Source organism: Atractosteus spatula, chromosome 13 (assembly GCF_055471065.1).
Source record: "Atractosteus spatula isolate fAtrSpa1 chromosome 13, fAtrSpa1.hap1, whole genome shotgun sequence".
NCBI classification, from domain to species: domain Eukaryota; kingdom Metazoa; phylum Chordata; class Actinopteri; order Semionotiformes; family Lepisosteidae; genus Atractosteus; species Atractosteus spatula.
The window spans coordinates 33,623,196-33,641,244 of NC_142718.1; the positions used below are offsets into that span (position 1 = coordinate 33,623,196).

General features: G+C 37.1%; 1 long non-coding RNA gene across 1 annotated transcript; it reads left to right on the forward strand.

Moving 5' to 3' along the window:
- Window positions 1-13,192: 13,192 nt before the first annotated feature.
- Window positions 13,193-17,274, forward strand: LOC148822246 (uncharacterized). The gene is made up of 3 exons (XR_016093911.1): window positions 13,193-13,288; window positions 13,569-13,693; window positions 16,859-17,274. It is a non-coding gene; the product is annotated as an uncharacterized LOC148822246 (long non-coding RNA).
- The last annotated feature ends 775 nt before the right edge of the window (window positions 17,275-18,049 follow it).

Consider the following 18,049-nt stretch of genomic DNA (forward strand, 5'->3'; position numbering starts at 1 on the left):
CATTGATTTTAAATGATTATGTATCACCTCACAATTTGTTGCAAAAATGCTTCATGATATAAAATAGAAAGTAAGTGCTGTAAACGCAACAAGAAAACACCCTTTCAAGAAACGCAGCTAATGGTGGCAGAAAAAGCAAAAATCCAAGTTTCTCCTAGTGACCAACCACAGACAATTGGATAAGAGTTGACATTAGCTGAACAATAGCTTGCAATTTAAAAGCCAGCAGTACACTTAAAGGGAATGCCAGGCTTGGTATAATGAAGTAGTGCTGCTTTGGTCTTTTCTTCAGCAATGTTGGAGATCCAATAAAATTGCAAACACAACAATATTTCAATTGCACCTCAGCTGATTTTTGCTTTTCCTTTTGGCCCTCGAAAATGCTTATTTGGCATTTAAATTGCCAGGTTGGCTGATTTTGCATTGATGGATTTGTATGGTAGATCCTAGTAGCCGTAGGGAAATAATCATGTCCAAGAATGGCAAAGTGCTTTTTAATGTTCCATGAGACATGCTGATATTAAGATAATGTAAAGAAAAACTGCAGCACAAGACCATAAAAGCAAGAAGGATAGAAATACAAAACACTACCTTATTATTTTAACATGGGACAGCTTTAAAGCAACCAGATATGGTTAACCAGGTATGATGTGCCATGTGAGACATATTGAAAGTTGTTTTCTTTAAAGAATTTTAAATCAGACCTTTTTACCTCATTTTAAATCTCTAAAATAAAAAAGTAACAAAGATATTATCTTAACATTGAGACAGCTATGGAAAGTATTTTGTTAGTTGCTTTTCATGCTGTGTTGATATTCTTGGCTGCAACATGGTAATCACAAACTGCTTTTCATTTATACCGTATATTGCAGTGTTCAGTAAATGTATTCCAAAATTGAAACAGATCAAAACTTGAAAGAAAACACATTCTATTGAGCAAACTCTCTAATTTGTCATTTAACGTGCAACTAGATGCATAACTAAAGACAACATTTAAATGGTTCTTGTAACCTATACCCTACACTGGCCCAAAAATATACTCAATTCAACACCATTTTCCACCTAATCGAAAATATGCCTAAAAAAGACATGATTGAACAATAATATTTCAAGAGCTTCTTTCAATTGTTTTCATAGTTTTAGACTCTACTTTTTTGGTTTGAGACTCAGTTTCAAATCTGATTAAATTTATCTTTTCACATACCCCAACTCCATGAGACACACAGACAGGGAGAGAAGCTTGGGGTCAGAGTGCAGGGTCAGCCATTTATACGGCACCCCTGGAGCAGTTGGGGGTTAAGGGCCATGCTCAGGGGCCCAATGGAGTAGGATTCCTCTGCTGGCCACGGGATACAAGCCAGCAATCTTCCAACCACAGGCTCAGATCCTTAGCCACAGAGCCACGGTACCGCCACCTAATTAAGGTTAGCATTCCCACACTGCTTAGACATTTTTTATGCTCAACTTTAGGACAAATCATAACTTCCTGCTCTCTGCGACTTTCTTTCGGATACTTTTGGCTGCCAGTGTTGTACATTCCAGTGTGCAGTAAGTGTATTTAAAAACTGAGCGCGATCAAAAGATGTAAGAAGATCCATTCTACTGGGTAAACTCTCAATTTTGTAATTTAATGTGCAACTAGAGTCAAAATGTAATGGTAATTGTAACGTAAACCCTTCATCAGCCTGAAATGCAGACTTAAGTCATTACAATTTTGACATACTTTTTCAGCCGATTGCAAACTTCTTGGTTTGAGAAAGATTTTTAAACCTGATGAAAGGTGGGCTTCAGAGATAGATTGCAGGGGTAGAAATGCCACACTGCTTAGACATTTCTTATGCTCAAAGCTGGATTCTGGGGTCCATGGGAACTTTAGGACAATTCATAATTTGATGCTCTCTCCAACTTTTTTCCTGAAACTTTTGGCTGCATGTGCTGTACATGAGTCAGATCAAACGTTGCAAGAAAACATAATTTAATGGGTAAACTCTCTCCAACTTTGGCATTTAACATGCAACTAGAAGATTTACTGTAGTCAACATGCAATGGTTCTTGTGACCCACTCCACAAACGGGCTTGAGACGGACGCTCAATTCAGTACCATTTTTATAGCATTTATAAGCTGATTGCTAATTTGCCTTAAGAAGATACATCATCAAAGGCAATGAATTTCCCCACAGCCTTTTTTTCGGTGGTTTTGATTGTTTTAGACTTTTTTTGGTTTGATTCCCTTTTTTATATCTGATGACTCAATGACTTCAGAGACAGATTGCAGGATTACTCTGTTGAAACACCACTAGGGTTGGGGTTAGCATTCGCAAACTGCTGAGACTTTTTTCACACTCAGTGCTGGATTCTGGGGCCCATGGGAACTTTAGGACAAGTCATAATTTGCAGCACTCTCCAAGCACCCACCTCAGCGGCAGTCAGTTTACACCAACAGTTCCACTATCCAACAGACCAGGTGAAAATATGAGAAATCATTTCACCAATTTAATCAAGAGGGGAGTTAAGATAGGAAGATTGAGAGTGCCTAAAGAAGAATTACAAGACTGGAAATCCGAAAAGTTTGCAAAAACTGTCAGAAACGACATGCAGAATTAATATGGTAAAAATAAAAATCAATTTTAAAACCTGCAGAAATAAAATAAATATTTACACATGAGACTGTACACAACATGGCGCCAGCTTTTCATTCAGTTTCCATCAGAGAAAATTACAGAGATCTTTCTATCGGAGCCAATTCTCTAGGCTTGTCTTGCGACGCAGCCCTGACGGATTGGAGCAATTAATAATAATGTGTCACAACCATTTGAGAGCCTTCCACATGCAGCTTGAGAAATAGGATTTTTTTCTCAGTATCACAGTCCAGATTTTATACTTGTCTCAGTAATGAATTAATATCCTTTTGCTGCCATCGGAATACCGAAGCAAATGGAGCCATTTTCTTTTAGTAAATCCAATGAATGAGCAGGAAAATATGGTGAATAATGCTGGCATTCAACTTATGAAGTGTCAGCTCAGTCATTTAGTCAGGCTCAGAACCCATCTTAATAGTTAAGTGGTCAACTATGTGTTTTTATTAAAGTATACAAAATACATAATATAATTCTATATTATACAGTAATTTTATAATTTAATATATATCTTTAATCTGCTGTGTTCCAGGAGATTGTGCTTCAGTGCTGTTCTAAAATATATTATTGTCATGTTTTATATTGTATGGCTGTATATGAATTATACATAAAAGATTACCCGATATGAAAAGGAATACGTTCGTTTGTAGGGTTGAGTTTGGGTGTAGCCTGTGCAGCAGAAAGAGCTCCTCATTGCTTCTGGTTAAAGAATAGAAGACACGGACTGTTTACTGTTTTGTGCATGTTTAAATTTATCATGAATAGTACAACAGAAACTAAAGGCTTCATTCTGAATTATTTCAATTTAATTCTTATTTGCTTCATTTGTAAATATTTGGAATTTGTGCTCACTTACAGAATTGGTGACCAGTCTATAGATTGCTTAGATCTTTTAAATACTGTATTTGAGCAGTAGTTACAGATTACTGTGGTCTGAGCTGAGTTACTGATGCCTGATAACAGGGACACTGGAGAGCCACTCTGGGAATGGAGTGTCAATGACAAAATGCAATCTGTTATTCGTTTAACCAAAGAATGCAGCAATGTATTGTAGAAGCGTATACATCTTTCACAGTACTTTTTTTATCAGAAAGAGTTATAAGCTTAAGTATAAGAATGTGATGAAATGGAGGTATGTGATGTGGGAGAAGAGGTTTTAACTAAACTGTAGTAATGTTAAGATTCTGTTTAACAAGACTTTTTGGACAGACTGCTTGAGTAAATAAAAATCAGCAGATGAACGTCATTAGCATACCAAAAGACTGAAGTGACAGTTTACAACTTCATTTTGTTGTTTTCTTCTTAGTATATAACAGGTGCAAACTTAGCATAGCTGTAAATGTTTTATGAATATCTCCCGTAATGTTGTAGACGTGTAAACACAATGACCAGGTTTGCAATTGATTGCCTTTGTCACCTGTTATGTTAGGAACAGGCTAGATAATAAAGTTCATTGGTCTCTTGACATGCAGTTATTGCAATCAGGACTGGTGAAAGGAGAAGAGATAAGAGCAAGAGACACAGGGAAGAGAGAAACAGACAGCACCAAATAAAGCGGGGGATAGAGTGGGGGGGGGAGAAAAAATGATAGAAGACAGAATGATAAACAGAAGGAGGAGGAATGAGACATAGGAAGAGGTCTTCCATTGAGTTGCAGGGTTTATAAATAATTCCATATCATGTCTGAACTAGGAGCTTGGCAGGTAACTTGGCAACAACCTATTTCGGTGATTAGCAATGACTGAGCTTGTCAACTATGAGGCCATGAATCTGTGGTGGATTTGTGGGGGTTTGATTCACAAACAGTGAGCCAGAGCTTTTTCAACATTTCAGCAGCAAACTGTCAAGATCGCTTTTTAATTGCACAGTGACACAATGCACATCCCCAGACTGGACTGACACGGATGAGTAAAAGTAGAGTTAAAGAATGCTCTCCACAGCCAAAAATCACGGCAACTGCTCTACTTAAATAGGGGATGAACTTCAGCTTATGATTAACTATGTACAGTACATCTCTCTTTACTGTTATTTAGATATTCTGAAGCATTTCAGTTAACCTTGAAACAGCAGCCAAAATGTATAACAGCAGGATTGTGTTGTTTGAAGGTGAGATCATAGCTGCTGAATATTTAAGGGTAGTTTGTGAAATACCCTGCTGTTTGTTTTCCTGAGCTCTAAAAGTGAAGCAGTTGGATGGGGCTGTTTACAGCACCCAGCAGGGCCAACCTTTCATCAGAAGCCAAGCAGAGGCTAGGTTAATCAGTCAAGTGAGTGTGTGATGCCCAATAGAAGGTACAGTACACGCATAAAAGCTCATTAATGATCATTATTAACACCTCCTTGCTGGCAAGGTGAACACAGGAAGCAGGAAGTTTGAATTTGGCATTTCAAGAAAAGGTAAAAGGAAAAAATAAATACAAGCAGCACTTACTGAAATAACACACCGAATCAAGAAAATTATAAGTTTTTTTCTTTAGAGTTTTCTAATCCTATTAAGCAGAATATATTAATAAAAAGAAAACAAAAGACTCAGAAATAAGTTAATGGAAATTGTTTACTCATTTAATTAAATACCTCAAATAATATCCCATCACCTTTCCATTAAGTGTTTATTAATAGCTTGTTTGTACTGTGTAAATTATTATACACTTATATTCCAATTAACCTTTAATTAAAGCAGGACATAAAGCCTTCACTCATAATTGAATATCTCTGTTTGTAAATTAATAATGATTTATTGCCCTCTAAATGGATAATAAATCACCAATTAATAAATTGGCTCTTGCACTACCATGAAACTTAATTATTCAGCTATTTAATGTGGAACAATATTTAATCGAAGTAGTTACAGAAGCTATTTTGGTTAGAACCTTTCTTAGGTTTTATTGGATTATGGACTTTCTTCCCTTTAAAAAAATCATCTATAAATATGCTCTTCATGCTTTCATCACCTGCCAGCAGGAAACCGAAGACTGCAGTCCATTATGAGCTAGATCCCTCACATTGGAGGAAGTATTTTCACAGTGGTCTCTACTGATAAGAAGCTGTGGTTGCACAATAAATCTCAAAATATAGCTTGCCTTGCAAAGTTGACCCTTCTGTGATGCGCCAAAATTGCTCACTTGTGGGTGCTGGTGACCCAAGTTTAAATTTAGCTTTTAAACTAAGCAGAACATTTACAGTGGTCTTTTCAGCTGTTCTGCTGGTGCCATGTGCAAGTCCAAGGAAGAAAGGTGAAATGCAAATATTAAAAATGTGGCTTGGTACAAAGAGGAGAGACTCATGGGACCTTTAGGTGTTGAATGAATACTGCACATATCCCCATGATGGACTGCAGTTGAACCAGTAGGGCACTGGAGGGCAGAGAGCATTTAACAGGCCCAATCTGAAAGAATCAAACTTCGAAAAAAAACATCAGTTTCCATCAGCCTTAGATGTGTATAAATAGGTACTATAAGCATTATGCATAAACAAAGGAATTCAAGGCATTTGCTTTATGGAGTGACTATAATAATAAATGGACTAAAACATTGCTAGATGAAAATACTGGAGATGAATATTAAATTAATAATTACACATCCTTTGAAATGGCTAGGTAAATAAAAGAGGGCTGATATGTGTTTTGAAATCAAAGATTACATGCAAGCTAGGGTACTGAAGCAACAAGTTACCAACTTTTACCATCTATATAGGCTACACTTTAAAAAAAAAGATTGTTTAATGCTAAATCTGTGTTCATCACCTACTGTAATTCACATATGGGCTTAAGTAACTTACTATATAATAAGATCAGGACGTTATGTAGGATAGGTACTGTACAATGACATTAATGGCAAAATCATATTTTGGCATATTAAAATGAGGACTACAGAAGTTGAATTTAATTTGATATAATTGAAGTGGTTTATGTATATAAATAACATTATATATATATAGGAACAAGTAATAGGTTTATTCCATGCTGAAAAAAAGAAGAAAGAAAACAACGTTTCGGCCGTGGAGCCTTCTTCAGGTGTATATATATATATTACATTTTATACATATTTATATATATATAACATTTTAAACAAGTTTCGAAAGTCATCTACTTGGGACCTTATTCTTATTCACCTAGGGCAGAGTGGTGGCTCTGTGGCTAAGGATCTGCACCTGTGGCTGGAAGGTTGCCGGTTCGCATCCTGAAGCCGGCAGAGGAATCCTACTCCGTTGGGTCCCTGAGCACGGCCCTTAAACCCAGCTGCACCGTATAAATGGCTGACCCTGCACTCTGACCCCAAGCTTCACTCTCCCTGTCTGTGTGCCTGTGCCTCTCAGGGAGAGCAAGCTGGGGTATGCAAAAAGAAATTCTTAATACAAGAAATTGTATATGGCTAATAAAGTGATCTATCTTATTTTTTTAAATGATCTACACAGAATAAAATGAGTAGATGGTGTAGAAGCACTGAAGAATTGTGATGTGTGATGTGATGTGAAGAATATAATGTGTACATTCAATCTCTATAGGCTGGTTTATGATTTTGGAAAGTAGAAAGAATAAGAAACCTAGGGGAACAGATGAACACAGTCAACCTTACTCAAGAATCAAAGCAAGATGGTTATACTTCAAAAACACTTAGGTGTTTCAATCTTGACAAGATCCAATGTGAATTTAAGAGCCTGGGTCTTTGAATATAGGACCCAAAATGTTAAAGAGTTAAAACTCTAATTTATCATACATCCTGTCTAGTAAAAAAGACAAATCTGAAGGAAGAGCGCACCTTACAGATTGCATGAAAAGATCACAAGATCCAAAGATAAAAATGAAGTAGTATGGAGAGCTGCAAGCACCATCGAGAAAATATATTAGAATTACAGAGAGAAAGACAGAAAAGAACATTACATCAAACACTAAAAATAATGTAAACATTTTTGCAATGCTATAATTGTATAAACAAACTAAAAGGTCAAGAAAATAGTCTGAGATAATATGGGATTAAAACAAGAAAGATGAAAAAGAAACAGGAAGTGCTACATGAATATTTAATGCAGGTCTTTACAAAGGAATATGTCAATAACATGCCCCAGGTTACAAACAGAGCTCCACCAGTTTTAAGTAATTTCAGCATAACTGACACAGAGGTCCTATGGAGACTAGAATGATTTAAAACGAATAAATCGCTGGTATGTGCTGGCATTTTCCCAGTCCTACTTAAGCAATTGAGGAGTGTTATTCATAGACCTTTAACTAGGATTTTTCAGATGTCACTAAGGACAGGAGCTATGCCCACAGATTCAGAAAATTGGAAAATCATTTAATAAAAAGTGGCCATATGCAGTTTAGAACTAGAAAACTACTGGACGAATTAATCTTAATTCTTTTACTGGTAAAACCAGCTGGCTAAACTTCAATAATATTCACAAACTATTAATATATGGAGGAAGGGACGTCAGAGTAAGAAGGACCGTGCAAGCCGCTACTGCTACTACTGAATTACAAACATTTCATAATATATTTGTAATATAACAACTAACACTCTTTTATATCCCCTTTTCCGATTTACTACGCCCTTGTCGATTGACTACGCCGAATGCAGAGAGTAAGCTCGCTTTTCAGCGACCAGCTTAGGCATTCAGCGTCTTCTACTGTATGTCCTCACTAAGACAATGCAAGGAAGCACGCAATAAGCATATACTGTATAACATACCAGAGTGTCTTTGGACTGCGGGAGAAAATCAAACCATCAGGAAAGAGGAAACCCAAGTGAACACTGGGAGAACGTAGAAATTCCACACGGATACTGAGATAGCTCCGCAGCTTCAGAACTGAACCCAGGGCCCCAGCACTGTGAGGCAGCACTGCCAACTACTGTGCCACCATGCAGTGCACTAATACTATTAGTAGTAGTATAGTAGTATTGTATAATGTTAATCATTTAAAATTACTGTTAAAATTCCAGGTGTATGTATTAGGGCCACTGCTTCTTCTAATTTATATCAATAAATAAAATTCTAGTATTTATAAACCAGTTACAGTAGGTTCACAAATGATTAATAAATAGGAGGATTAGCTCTTTGACACAGCAGAACACTTTTTTTACATACAAAGTTGTGGGCACAAGCTACTAGGATGTGTCGACAAAGCTGACGCCCTAGATTCTTTCAAGAAAACAGTTAGTTGATATGACCATCAAATTAGCTACTGGTAGCAAAACAAACTAGACCCATTTACTTGTTCTCAATTGTCATATTTATTAGGGTTTTATTTATGCCTTACAACTTGTTTTCTACAAATCTCTCATTATGAGTTCTTGTGAATTTAGATCTTGATAAAAGGTCAAATCAACTAGGTGACATGAGTAGATAGTTTAATTTAACCAATAAAAGCTCAATGTAAAACACAAACCCCCTGGCCCTTAAGGACTGTTACTCTGGTCCTCTGCATTGGACTAGTGATGCTTACTCTTGATTCAGGAGAAGCCACAGGACCTACTGCTATTTATCATTCCAACTTACATGTAGCTCTTGATAACTGAATCCAAACAATTATTGATTTACTGTAACTGGTCTAACTAACCCCTGAACATTTAGTTATTAGGGATTTAAAATTGCTATTTAAATCTGCAGTACAGCTCCACAAGTGCAAATCACTTCCATCATGTAACATTAAGTATTAGGGATGGCAGAAGCAAAACAAAAGAAAGCACACTTAAATGGCACTAAGTGCCCTTCATCACAATTAAGACAGACGGCAGTGTCCTGGGTTCAGGACTAAACCCATGCATGCTGCCAAACTCCCAGGGAGTGCCCTTAACATCAGAAGGGCTTTTGGCCAGAGAGACAAAGGGAGCTGCTGCTGGGCTGTACATTTAAATGTAAATTGCAACCCAGCTGTAGTTTCATCCCACAGTCCTGTATTCAATTCCCTGTAATCTCTTTCCATCACAGGGCCCTGCAGCCTGAGCAATGGACTGGAACATGGAGTGGAGGGTAACAGAGTAAGGACGATTCCTGTTACAAAGCCACTTGCTTGTTCAAGTTTAGACGTAAGCTTTGTAAAACATAAAGTGTCATGTAAAAGCTGTGAACGGGACAAAAAAAATGAAGCTGCTGTGGAAGCAGTTGCTTAGATGAGCTCTGACGGTGTTCGGATATCACTGACTGTAGGGTACAGTACGTCACTGGCTTTGTTTGCTTTTCAGCGGATACTTGGGCAAGAAATGCCCAAGAAATGCAAGGTTTTGAATGCCACGGTCAAATAAGTGTCCTTCTTAGTTTACAATGGACTCTCCTCTTTATAAATCATGGTCATCATCTTTTTCATGTTTGGAGCCTCAAAACATCTTCCCTTTTCAAAGTTATGATAGGCTTTCCTGCTCCGATTTCAAATTTAATTTATTCCAGAGAGATCAGAAGTGTAGAGTAGACCATTGACATTTTAATTATCTCCATCCGGGATAGAGTCAGTGAACTCATCTATCTAGATGTGCCATGTGCATATCTCCACCTGAATCATATATTCCTATTTTTGTAGAAACTGTAAAGAAACTTATGCCTTTGTGACAAGAAACTTCAAATGTATCCTCCTTTGTAGAATTCTAATGACATCTGCCATTATCTCTCTCATTTCTATGCTTATCTTTGTCAGCAACAATATTTTGATCTGGGTACTCTTTTTTAGAAGTGAAAGCCTCTACTGTGAGTGTTTTGGAGCACAGAAATAAATAACTGAACAACTGGTAGGTTATATAATCTTTATTTTTGAGAAACTTTATTGTTTATGATTTCTACCATAGTTGTAATGAAGGAGAAAATCTAAAATCGAGCTTGGAAACCTTCCACCCCTATATCAGCTGTGAATTTACCCTCTTGCAATCTCTCCCAAGACATTAGAGTGCCTTATATTCAGAGATGGATCTATTTTGTCAACAGAGCATATTAACTTCGCAGTGTTTGCTTTATCTGCTGCACACCCAGGCTTATAGATTACTATCTGAACTGATAGATTGCTTTATAAAGTCCTGTTATGGGCTCTGTGGCAAAATGGGAAAATAATTAACCCTAGTGTAAGTGATGAACCTCTGCATCACACCCGTACAGTTTCTTTCATTTATCCATCAGTTTAAGAATTTAGACTTAAATATGTACATAGTTCCTGTACAGTAAGTGTACAGTACTCCATGCATGCTATTGCCTATAAACAAAGTAAGATTACAGAAGGATGCAGAAGGAACCACCATTCATTTATTTTTTTTGTACAGTATATTCTTTCACAGGTTTGTACTAAATTATACTATAGGACTATATATTGCCTTTTCTCTCTGTACAGGTCAAATGTTTTTAGATTTGTTATGCAAACACTTCTGATAAACTTATAGAGTGTCTTAGAGGGTACATAGGGGAAAGTATATTTATTGTATCTGTTACATATTCACTCAATTAGAGACAGCATTTTTTTCTGGATTTTTACCTGTCTTCCAGTGATTCCTGCATCCACACAGGGGAGAAGGAGACATGTAGATCAGTGCCTCTGACATGGCCACGAGCAGAGTTAGCCATCTTTTGACCTGTTGGAAGCTCCACAGTGCCTTAAAGGAGAGAGACCATTGATTAGAGGAGAAATGTATCTTTCGGACAGGAGGTGCTGTTTGCCAGAAAATCAAGACAATCCTGGACAACTAATCTCAACTGTACCCCAGCGCTACTTTGTGTTAGCAGATGAAGTATCTACAATAAGTCATAGAAACAACTGATATAATCACACATGCGCTGTATCACAGCTTTATGTGCTTTATTATTGTGACTAAGATTTGTTTTATACCTATAGTCCTTACTTAAACTAATTTGTATAGTATAGCTACACTTTCTTAAAATAAAATAAAGCAATATTTAAAATTGTTTGGGTCAATTCAATGTGATAGTGAGTCAGCATGCAGATAGCAAAAGAACAAGAGGTTAATTCCACACTGAACAGTAGAGAGAAACAAAACAAGGCATGGTATCATTTCAGCAGTGGAGCCTCCTTCAGGTGTAGTTTGAGCTGCATGATTGGTGGGCAAACTACATTTGACCACAATTCAACTGGGACATATACATTTTTCATTTAAACCACAACTTGTCATTTTGTTTTCTCTTAGTTATTGGGAAAGGTAGCATCCAAAAGAAAAAAAAATAAATTAAGGATCCCATGTATTTGAGGTGAAAGAATAAAGAATTTTTTTTATAACGTTAGTATATGTGATCATCTCAAGGAGTTCCTCTTTTCCTCTAATCCATTATGCATTCATTTCCTAGTTTGTCTATTAATATGGCCCTTTGGTCAATCCTGAAGAAAACCCTACTGTTGAGCAGCTTTGATAATGATAATTATCAGAATAAAGAGCAATCAAGGATAGTACAGTGGAGAAAAACGTGAGAGAACACAATGACACCATTTAGTGAGAGGGTTACATCTAATTGAGCGTGTCAGGGATTATTTACTTTAATTGATACTAAATGACAAAATCAAATTGCTTTGATGAGCTCACAAAATAAATACATAAATAGATTAAAACTGCTTAGGCATAGATGACTACTTCTCTTGTTATGATGCAGTAGAGAGATTTGGCTATAAATATTTTACATTTGATAAGTAAAGATCAGCAGTAAGAGCTGCTACGTTTATCTGATGACAATCCAGAAATTTGTTTGTGCAGTAACAGCAATCACAATATTAATTTTCTCTCCAGTTTAATATAATCCAAAGTGACAAGCTTAGATCATTTTTTAAAGTCAGTGAAAAAGACTAATTTTAGGAATTTCTAGTGCTAGGGGACTGCTTTCTAACAATCTTTAGAATAGTATTTATTTTATATATTAACTATACCATATTATTAGTACCCATAAGCGCAGGAGCAATATGCATTTACTAACCAATTCAGCAAGAAGATGGAGCCAATGTTGGCAAGCAATGGGCCAGGGTATGTTTTAAATCCTGGATTGGAGACCAGACTATCACAGGGATGACAGAGACACACAAGCACAGAGTGCAAGGTCTTTGTCACAGGGAGGGCTGGAGGAGTGCCCAGGGGAGTTCTTTTAAAATAGAATGATAGCCCAGCTGCAACAACACTTCAGTACAAAAGTGGTGGTTTATTTGGCCAGTACCCCCCACAAACCAAACAAACAATTATGTATAGCACAAAAAACAATACAAAAACCACAAACCATTTCTCCAAGACCTACAAGCCAGACATCCCACCGCACTTAGATCTTATCAGTTAACTTCTGGCCTGCCGGAGGAGCCCCCTAAATAGGCACAAGGCACTGCCCCCCCTCGGACCGTACCATTCTCACATTAAAATTAAACTTATCATCATATCATTAAACTGATCGCCCGCATAACAACCCGTTCATAATCTTTTAACAATAGACTATACAGAATGTAAAAATAAAACAACGAATCATGAACAAAACATTTTACTCAATGTAACTGCATCTGTACAAAATGGTATTTCTTATACCGGAAGATGTGCGCATGCGTTGACAGTACAAAGCTAAACTGACAACGGGGATCGGGTTTGGACCCATGAGGCCACCATAACCGGAAGTCAGGCTGCCCTGGACCAGGACGCACAGTGACCTCATCACGGAAGAAAGAAGATAAACAGACAGAGCGCTCTCTCCCACACAGATAGGTACAAATAAACAGAAAACATATCGTTATCCTTGAGTGTGTGTGTTTGATTCTCTACGAATAACCAGAACCGATTCCGAAGTAAAATGTGGTTATGTGTTGCGTGTATGAAGTGGGAAACGGCTAGCCGGGCCCCGAGTGTGCACCCTCGCCGGTTAGCTAGCTAACAGGAAAATGGATGTATGAACGTGTGTAATTTAAGTCGGATAATGTGTGTTGTGTACTGTTCTGTCCGCGGACAGTGACAAGAGATCCCTCTGTTATAGTCATTTTTTTTACAGAATTCAAATAACCTTCCAGTATGTCTCTGAACTGTGGAAGGAAGCCGGAGTACCCAGAGGTAGAGACCTGCACGGGCACGAAATTGAAGCCCGTACCCGAGACCAGACCCGACTGAGCCCGAATGGTACTGCCAAATTTGTAACCCGAAATAGGTCACTCTCTTTTCCTCTCGGAACGAGTGGACACATGCACACACACACACAGACGGGTTCTCACAGACGCGGTTTTACAGTGCTTGCTCGGTTGCTATGCGCTTGAGTTTATAGACAGAAAATGCCGTGCGCTGAGGAAAAAATAGTATTTGGGTCATAATGTTTCCATAACGAAGCCGTCCCCGACTCATTTTGGCATTTTGAGTAGTTCTCCCTTTGTGAGTTATCGTTTTATTTCGTCCATTGCGAAGTTAGCTAGGTAGGCTCTGTTACACACATACGACAGAGCGAGCGCGCAAAATGAGTTATGAAATAACTAATTCTAATAAAAATACATTTAAAGCATAATATAGTCATTTATATTCACTTATTAGAAAACAAATCCGAGCCCGTAGATGTACGTGGAAAATCGACCCGAAACCCGATATTTTGCAGACCTTTACGCAGAGGAAACCCACATGAACACAAGGAGACATAATGTACAAACTCCACGAAGATAAAACCCCAGGTCTGCAACTGGGTTAATAATAATAATAATAAACATTTAATTTTATTTAAAAAAACATTTGTAAGCTAAATTTAAACAAATATCAACGGAAAGTATAGATAAGGAAGTGAAATACTGTACATGAGGGATTATAAGGGAGTGCATTAATTATAATCAATTGACTTTTCATGCAATCAATGATAGTTTTGTCTTTTGCTTTGTTTTGTTTACTTTTAACTGCTACACTTAACAAAAATGTCTAAGCTGATTTCAAAGATAATCTAATAGTTTTAAATGAACTTGTACATCTGTAAAAAGAATGCCTTTCACTGAAATATGCAGGTTGGATATACTGTATTCCCCTTACAGATATCTCATAATATAATAATTCCTCTTCACCTTGTTCATTCATTCGTTATGATCCTTAATTAAAAATTATATGGCATTCATTTTCATGTGTCATACGTTCACTGCACCATTAACACTAAGGTTATTTATTTTAGGTTTATGATGTGGATATCTTAACAGAAGATTAAAGTGCTACCTGTAAAATATATCCGTGCACTCTTGATGCACACAGTGAAATAAAGATAACAGCACTTGACAGCTCTACAAATTAATAGCTCTACATTGACACTGTGTCATCACTATTGCATCTTAATGTATTACAGATGCGTTTTTGTTTCAGTTCTGTTTTCTCTTTTTTTTCCCTCTATGTCTTTAGTGTTACTTAACAGTATCATTACTCCTGCATAATCACTTCATAGCACAATAAATCAACATGCATAAAACCATACAGCAGACACACCATGGGTGACTTAGTGATTAGCATTGCTCCCTTGCAGCTCTGGGGCCTTGGGTTCAGGGTGCTATCGACTGGTAGGTTAACGGGCTTCTGGGAAAGTTGGCCTTGCGAGGTCTGCTCTGCCATTGCTTGCCAGGATAGCCTCTGTCTCCCCCGTGACCCTGAATTGGAAGAAGAGGTTAGAAAATAAATGGATGGATAAACACACCAGGACCACTGTTGCTGTACTGCATATCCACAAAGCCCTTGTCAGCTCTGAAGTCTGTAATGGTCTTTTATTTTCACTTAACTTTTCTCTACCTGGAATTCTGTTTTTAGCTGCTGATTGAAGCGATGTCTTGTTCAAAAATGAATAATCATCTAACTGTAATGTCAATTGCACATGAATAGTTTTATGAATAGAGTTATGAATGTTGTTAGATTGCGTTTTATAGTGTTTATGAAGGAGATATGACAGTTATGTAGCCACATTCAAGTAAAGCATTACGAGAAACAATATATGCACGATACTTATTTAATTAGGAATATGTCTGAGAGAATCTATGGACCTAAACAAGTTCAATAATTGTGCTGTGTGAAGCCTTGCGTTCCACCTAGCCATTTTCTTCTCTTCACATTATACTTTCTCAAGTGCTACATTATTTCTTCCTTGTTTTTCTTGCTCTAAGTGTTATCTTGGCACTAACACAGAGCAATTTGAGTCAGAAAAAGGAAACAAATAATTAAAATTACATTGATTTTCACCAATTTTATAGCTCTACCTCTGAACCATGGCCCTTGGGTAGAACATTTTCTTTGAATTTCAGGTGGTTTAGCTGATGGTCCTAATTAATTAGTTGATTGTAGTGAATTAAACTTGGGGAGGGAAGTAAGAAAGGGAAGGGCCTTGGGGTAATTAAATTTTAATTTCATGCCAGGGAATTTATTTCCTTGAATCTGGCACAAGGGTATGCCACTTACAGCTGTGAAGATGATGAGGAGAGGTGATTACATTAAGGATCTGACCGAAACAAATACAGACATAGAGAAATATTCTTAAATGAGAAAGAGTTTCATGAAACAATAAAACTATTTTCTGGCAGGTAATTTTCATTTTCTGCAGTTTGACAACGAACCTATTGATTTCTTTGATCCTGGGAATTTTGCTCCCTGGGCAGGATATCTTAAGTTTTTTGCTTCAGTTGGGAGTCCACGATTTCCAGGATTAGCAGCTAAATGTCCAAGGTGGTGAATAACCAGTTTGAGGCTGTTGAAAATGAATGTTTTGATAATCATGTCCTGGATAATCAATCTGGATTGGATGTAGAGTAACCGTGGGTAATCAGCCCCAGATACATGGTAGCAGTAATGTGTTTGAAAGTGCTTAACAGTTTGAGGAATTAAAAATCTATATACCACATCAGACAGTTTAAATGTAGCTAAACAGATACAGCTAATCAACTTCTGTTTTAGTCTTCGTGTTCGGAAACCTCTGGGTTTCTGTCCCAGCTTTAAGAAGCAGTAGAGATCAATAACGTTGGGAGTCCCTGTGAACTTGCTACAATTCTTGCCTTTATTATTGTGCTTTTCTGAAGGGGTTTTTGCAGAAAAGAACATAGCCTAGATTTTTGACACAGGGCAAAAAGAAGGACGATGGGCTCTGCAGATTTATAATTGCTGGGCAGTTCAAAGAGAGTTTATTTCACAATTGGTCCCTGACTGCAGGGGAAACTGCATTAGGATCGTGCCTATAACTTAATTGTGCTACTGACATTCCTCATACGAGCCCTCGTGGGGGAAACTGTGGTAAAATTACACTGAACCTAATGATCCCAAAATAGCGGCGTCCCTGTATTCTCTTTTCAGATTTCTAGCATCCAGCAAGGGAGGTGTGTGCAAGGAATAGGCCTGGCAGGCTCTCATCATTAATCTCGGCATAAGCAGAGAAGATGGGGCCAGTCAGGTGACATCAGTGACAGACCCACCAAACTTTTGGTAAAAGTACCTCAATGAGAACAAATTGCAGTCCTTTGTAATGCAACTTATAAAAGAAGCAGCAAAAGTAAAAGGTTATTTCCCCGACTTCTTCTCCATATACCTGGGTAGAAATGCCAAGCTGAAATTTAACAGGTGACCTAATTCATCCATAATCTTTAATCATGGGCATTCCCTTGCAGACATGCTTTAAAGCAGACTCTTTCTTCAGTGTTATGTACAAAAATACTTAGTAGAGTAGAATAGGATCATGATTATATGAATAGAATTGAGGTATATAAGGTGTTTTGGCACCCATATCATTTTATAACCTTTGTAATTATGTGAAATGTATAATAAAATGGAAAATGTTACTGTTTCCTTTTAAATAGAAATTTGGTAATATGTTAAAAATCGATTGGTAATTTCCCCATGGAATTAGAAAGTAACTTTTTTGTTTTGTGATTTACCTTTTTTAACTTTTACAGTACTATAAAATAACATTTGCTTTTTACCAGGATTAAAAAAAAAACATGTTCCATCTGTAATACAGGTAGCACTTTTCTATTATACAGTAACTCTTTTTTAAATTTATAATGGTCAGGAAATCTAAAGCAACTTAATTTGATAAATATTTCAACATCTGTGTCTTTAATTGGGAAAACGGTTATATACAGTACAAGTAATAGGTTTATTCCATGCTGAAAAAAAGAAGAAAGAGATCACAACGTTTCGGCCGTGGAGCCTTCTTCAGGCTCTTGTTCCTTTGCAGCCTACGCATGCTGACGCAGCTACCCACCTGAACTATATACAGTACAAGTTTATTAATGAATAGATTTCAGGGTTGAGTCCAGCCTGCAGTAAATACAGATGTCCACATGAGGGAGCTAATATTTATTGTGCTGCAGTTCACGAAGGCCTACTGTACAATTTCACCATTCACAGTAATCCTATTCATATCAGCAATTGTTTTTAATTTTTTATGATTAATTGTTTTTGCTTTATAACTGTTATATTTCAGGGTTATATGCCTTGTATTTTTTTTATCAAAGTTTTAGACTAAAGAATGGTGGGTAGCTGCGT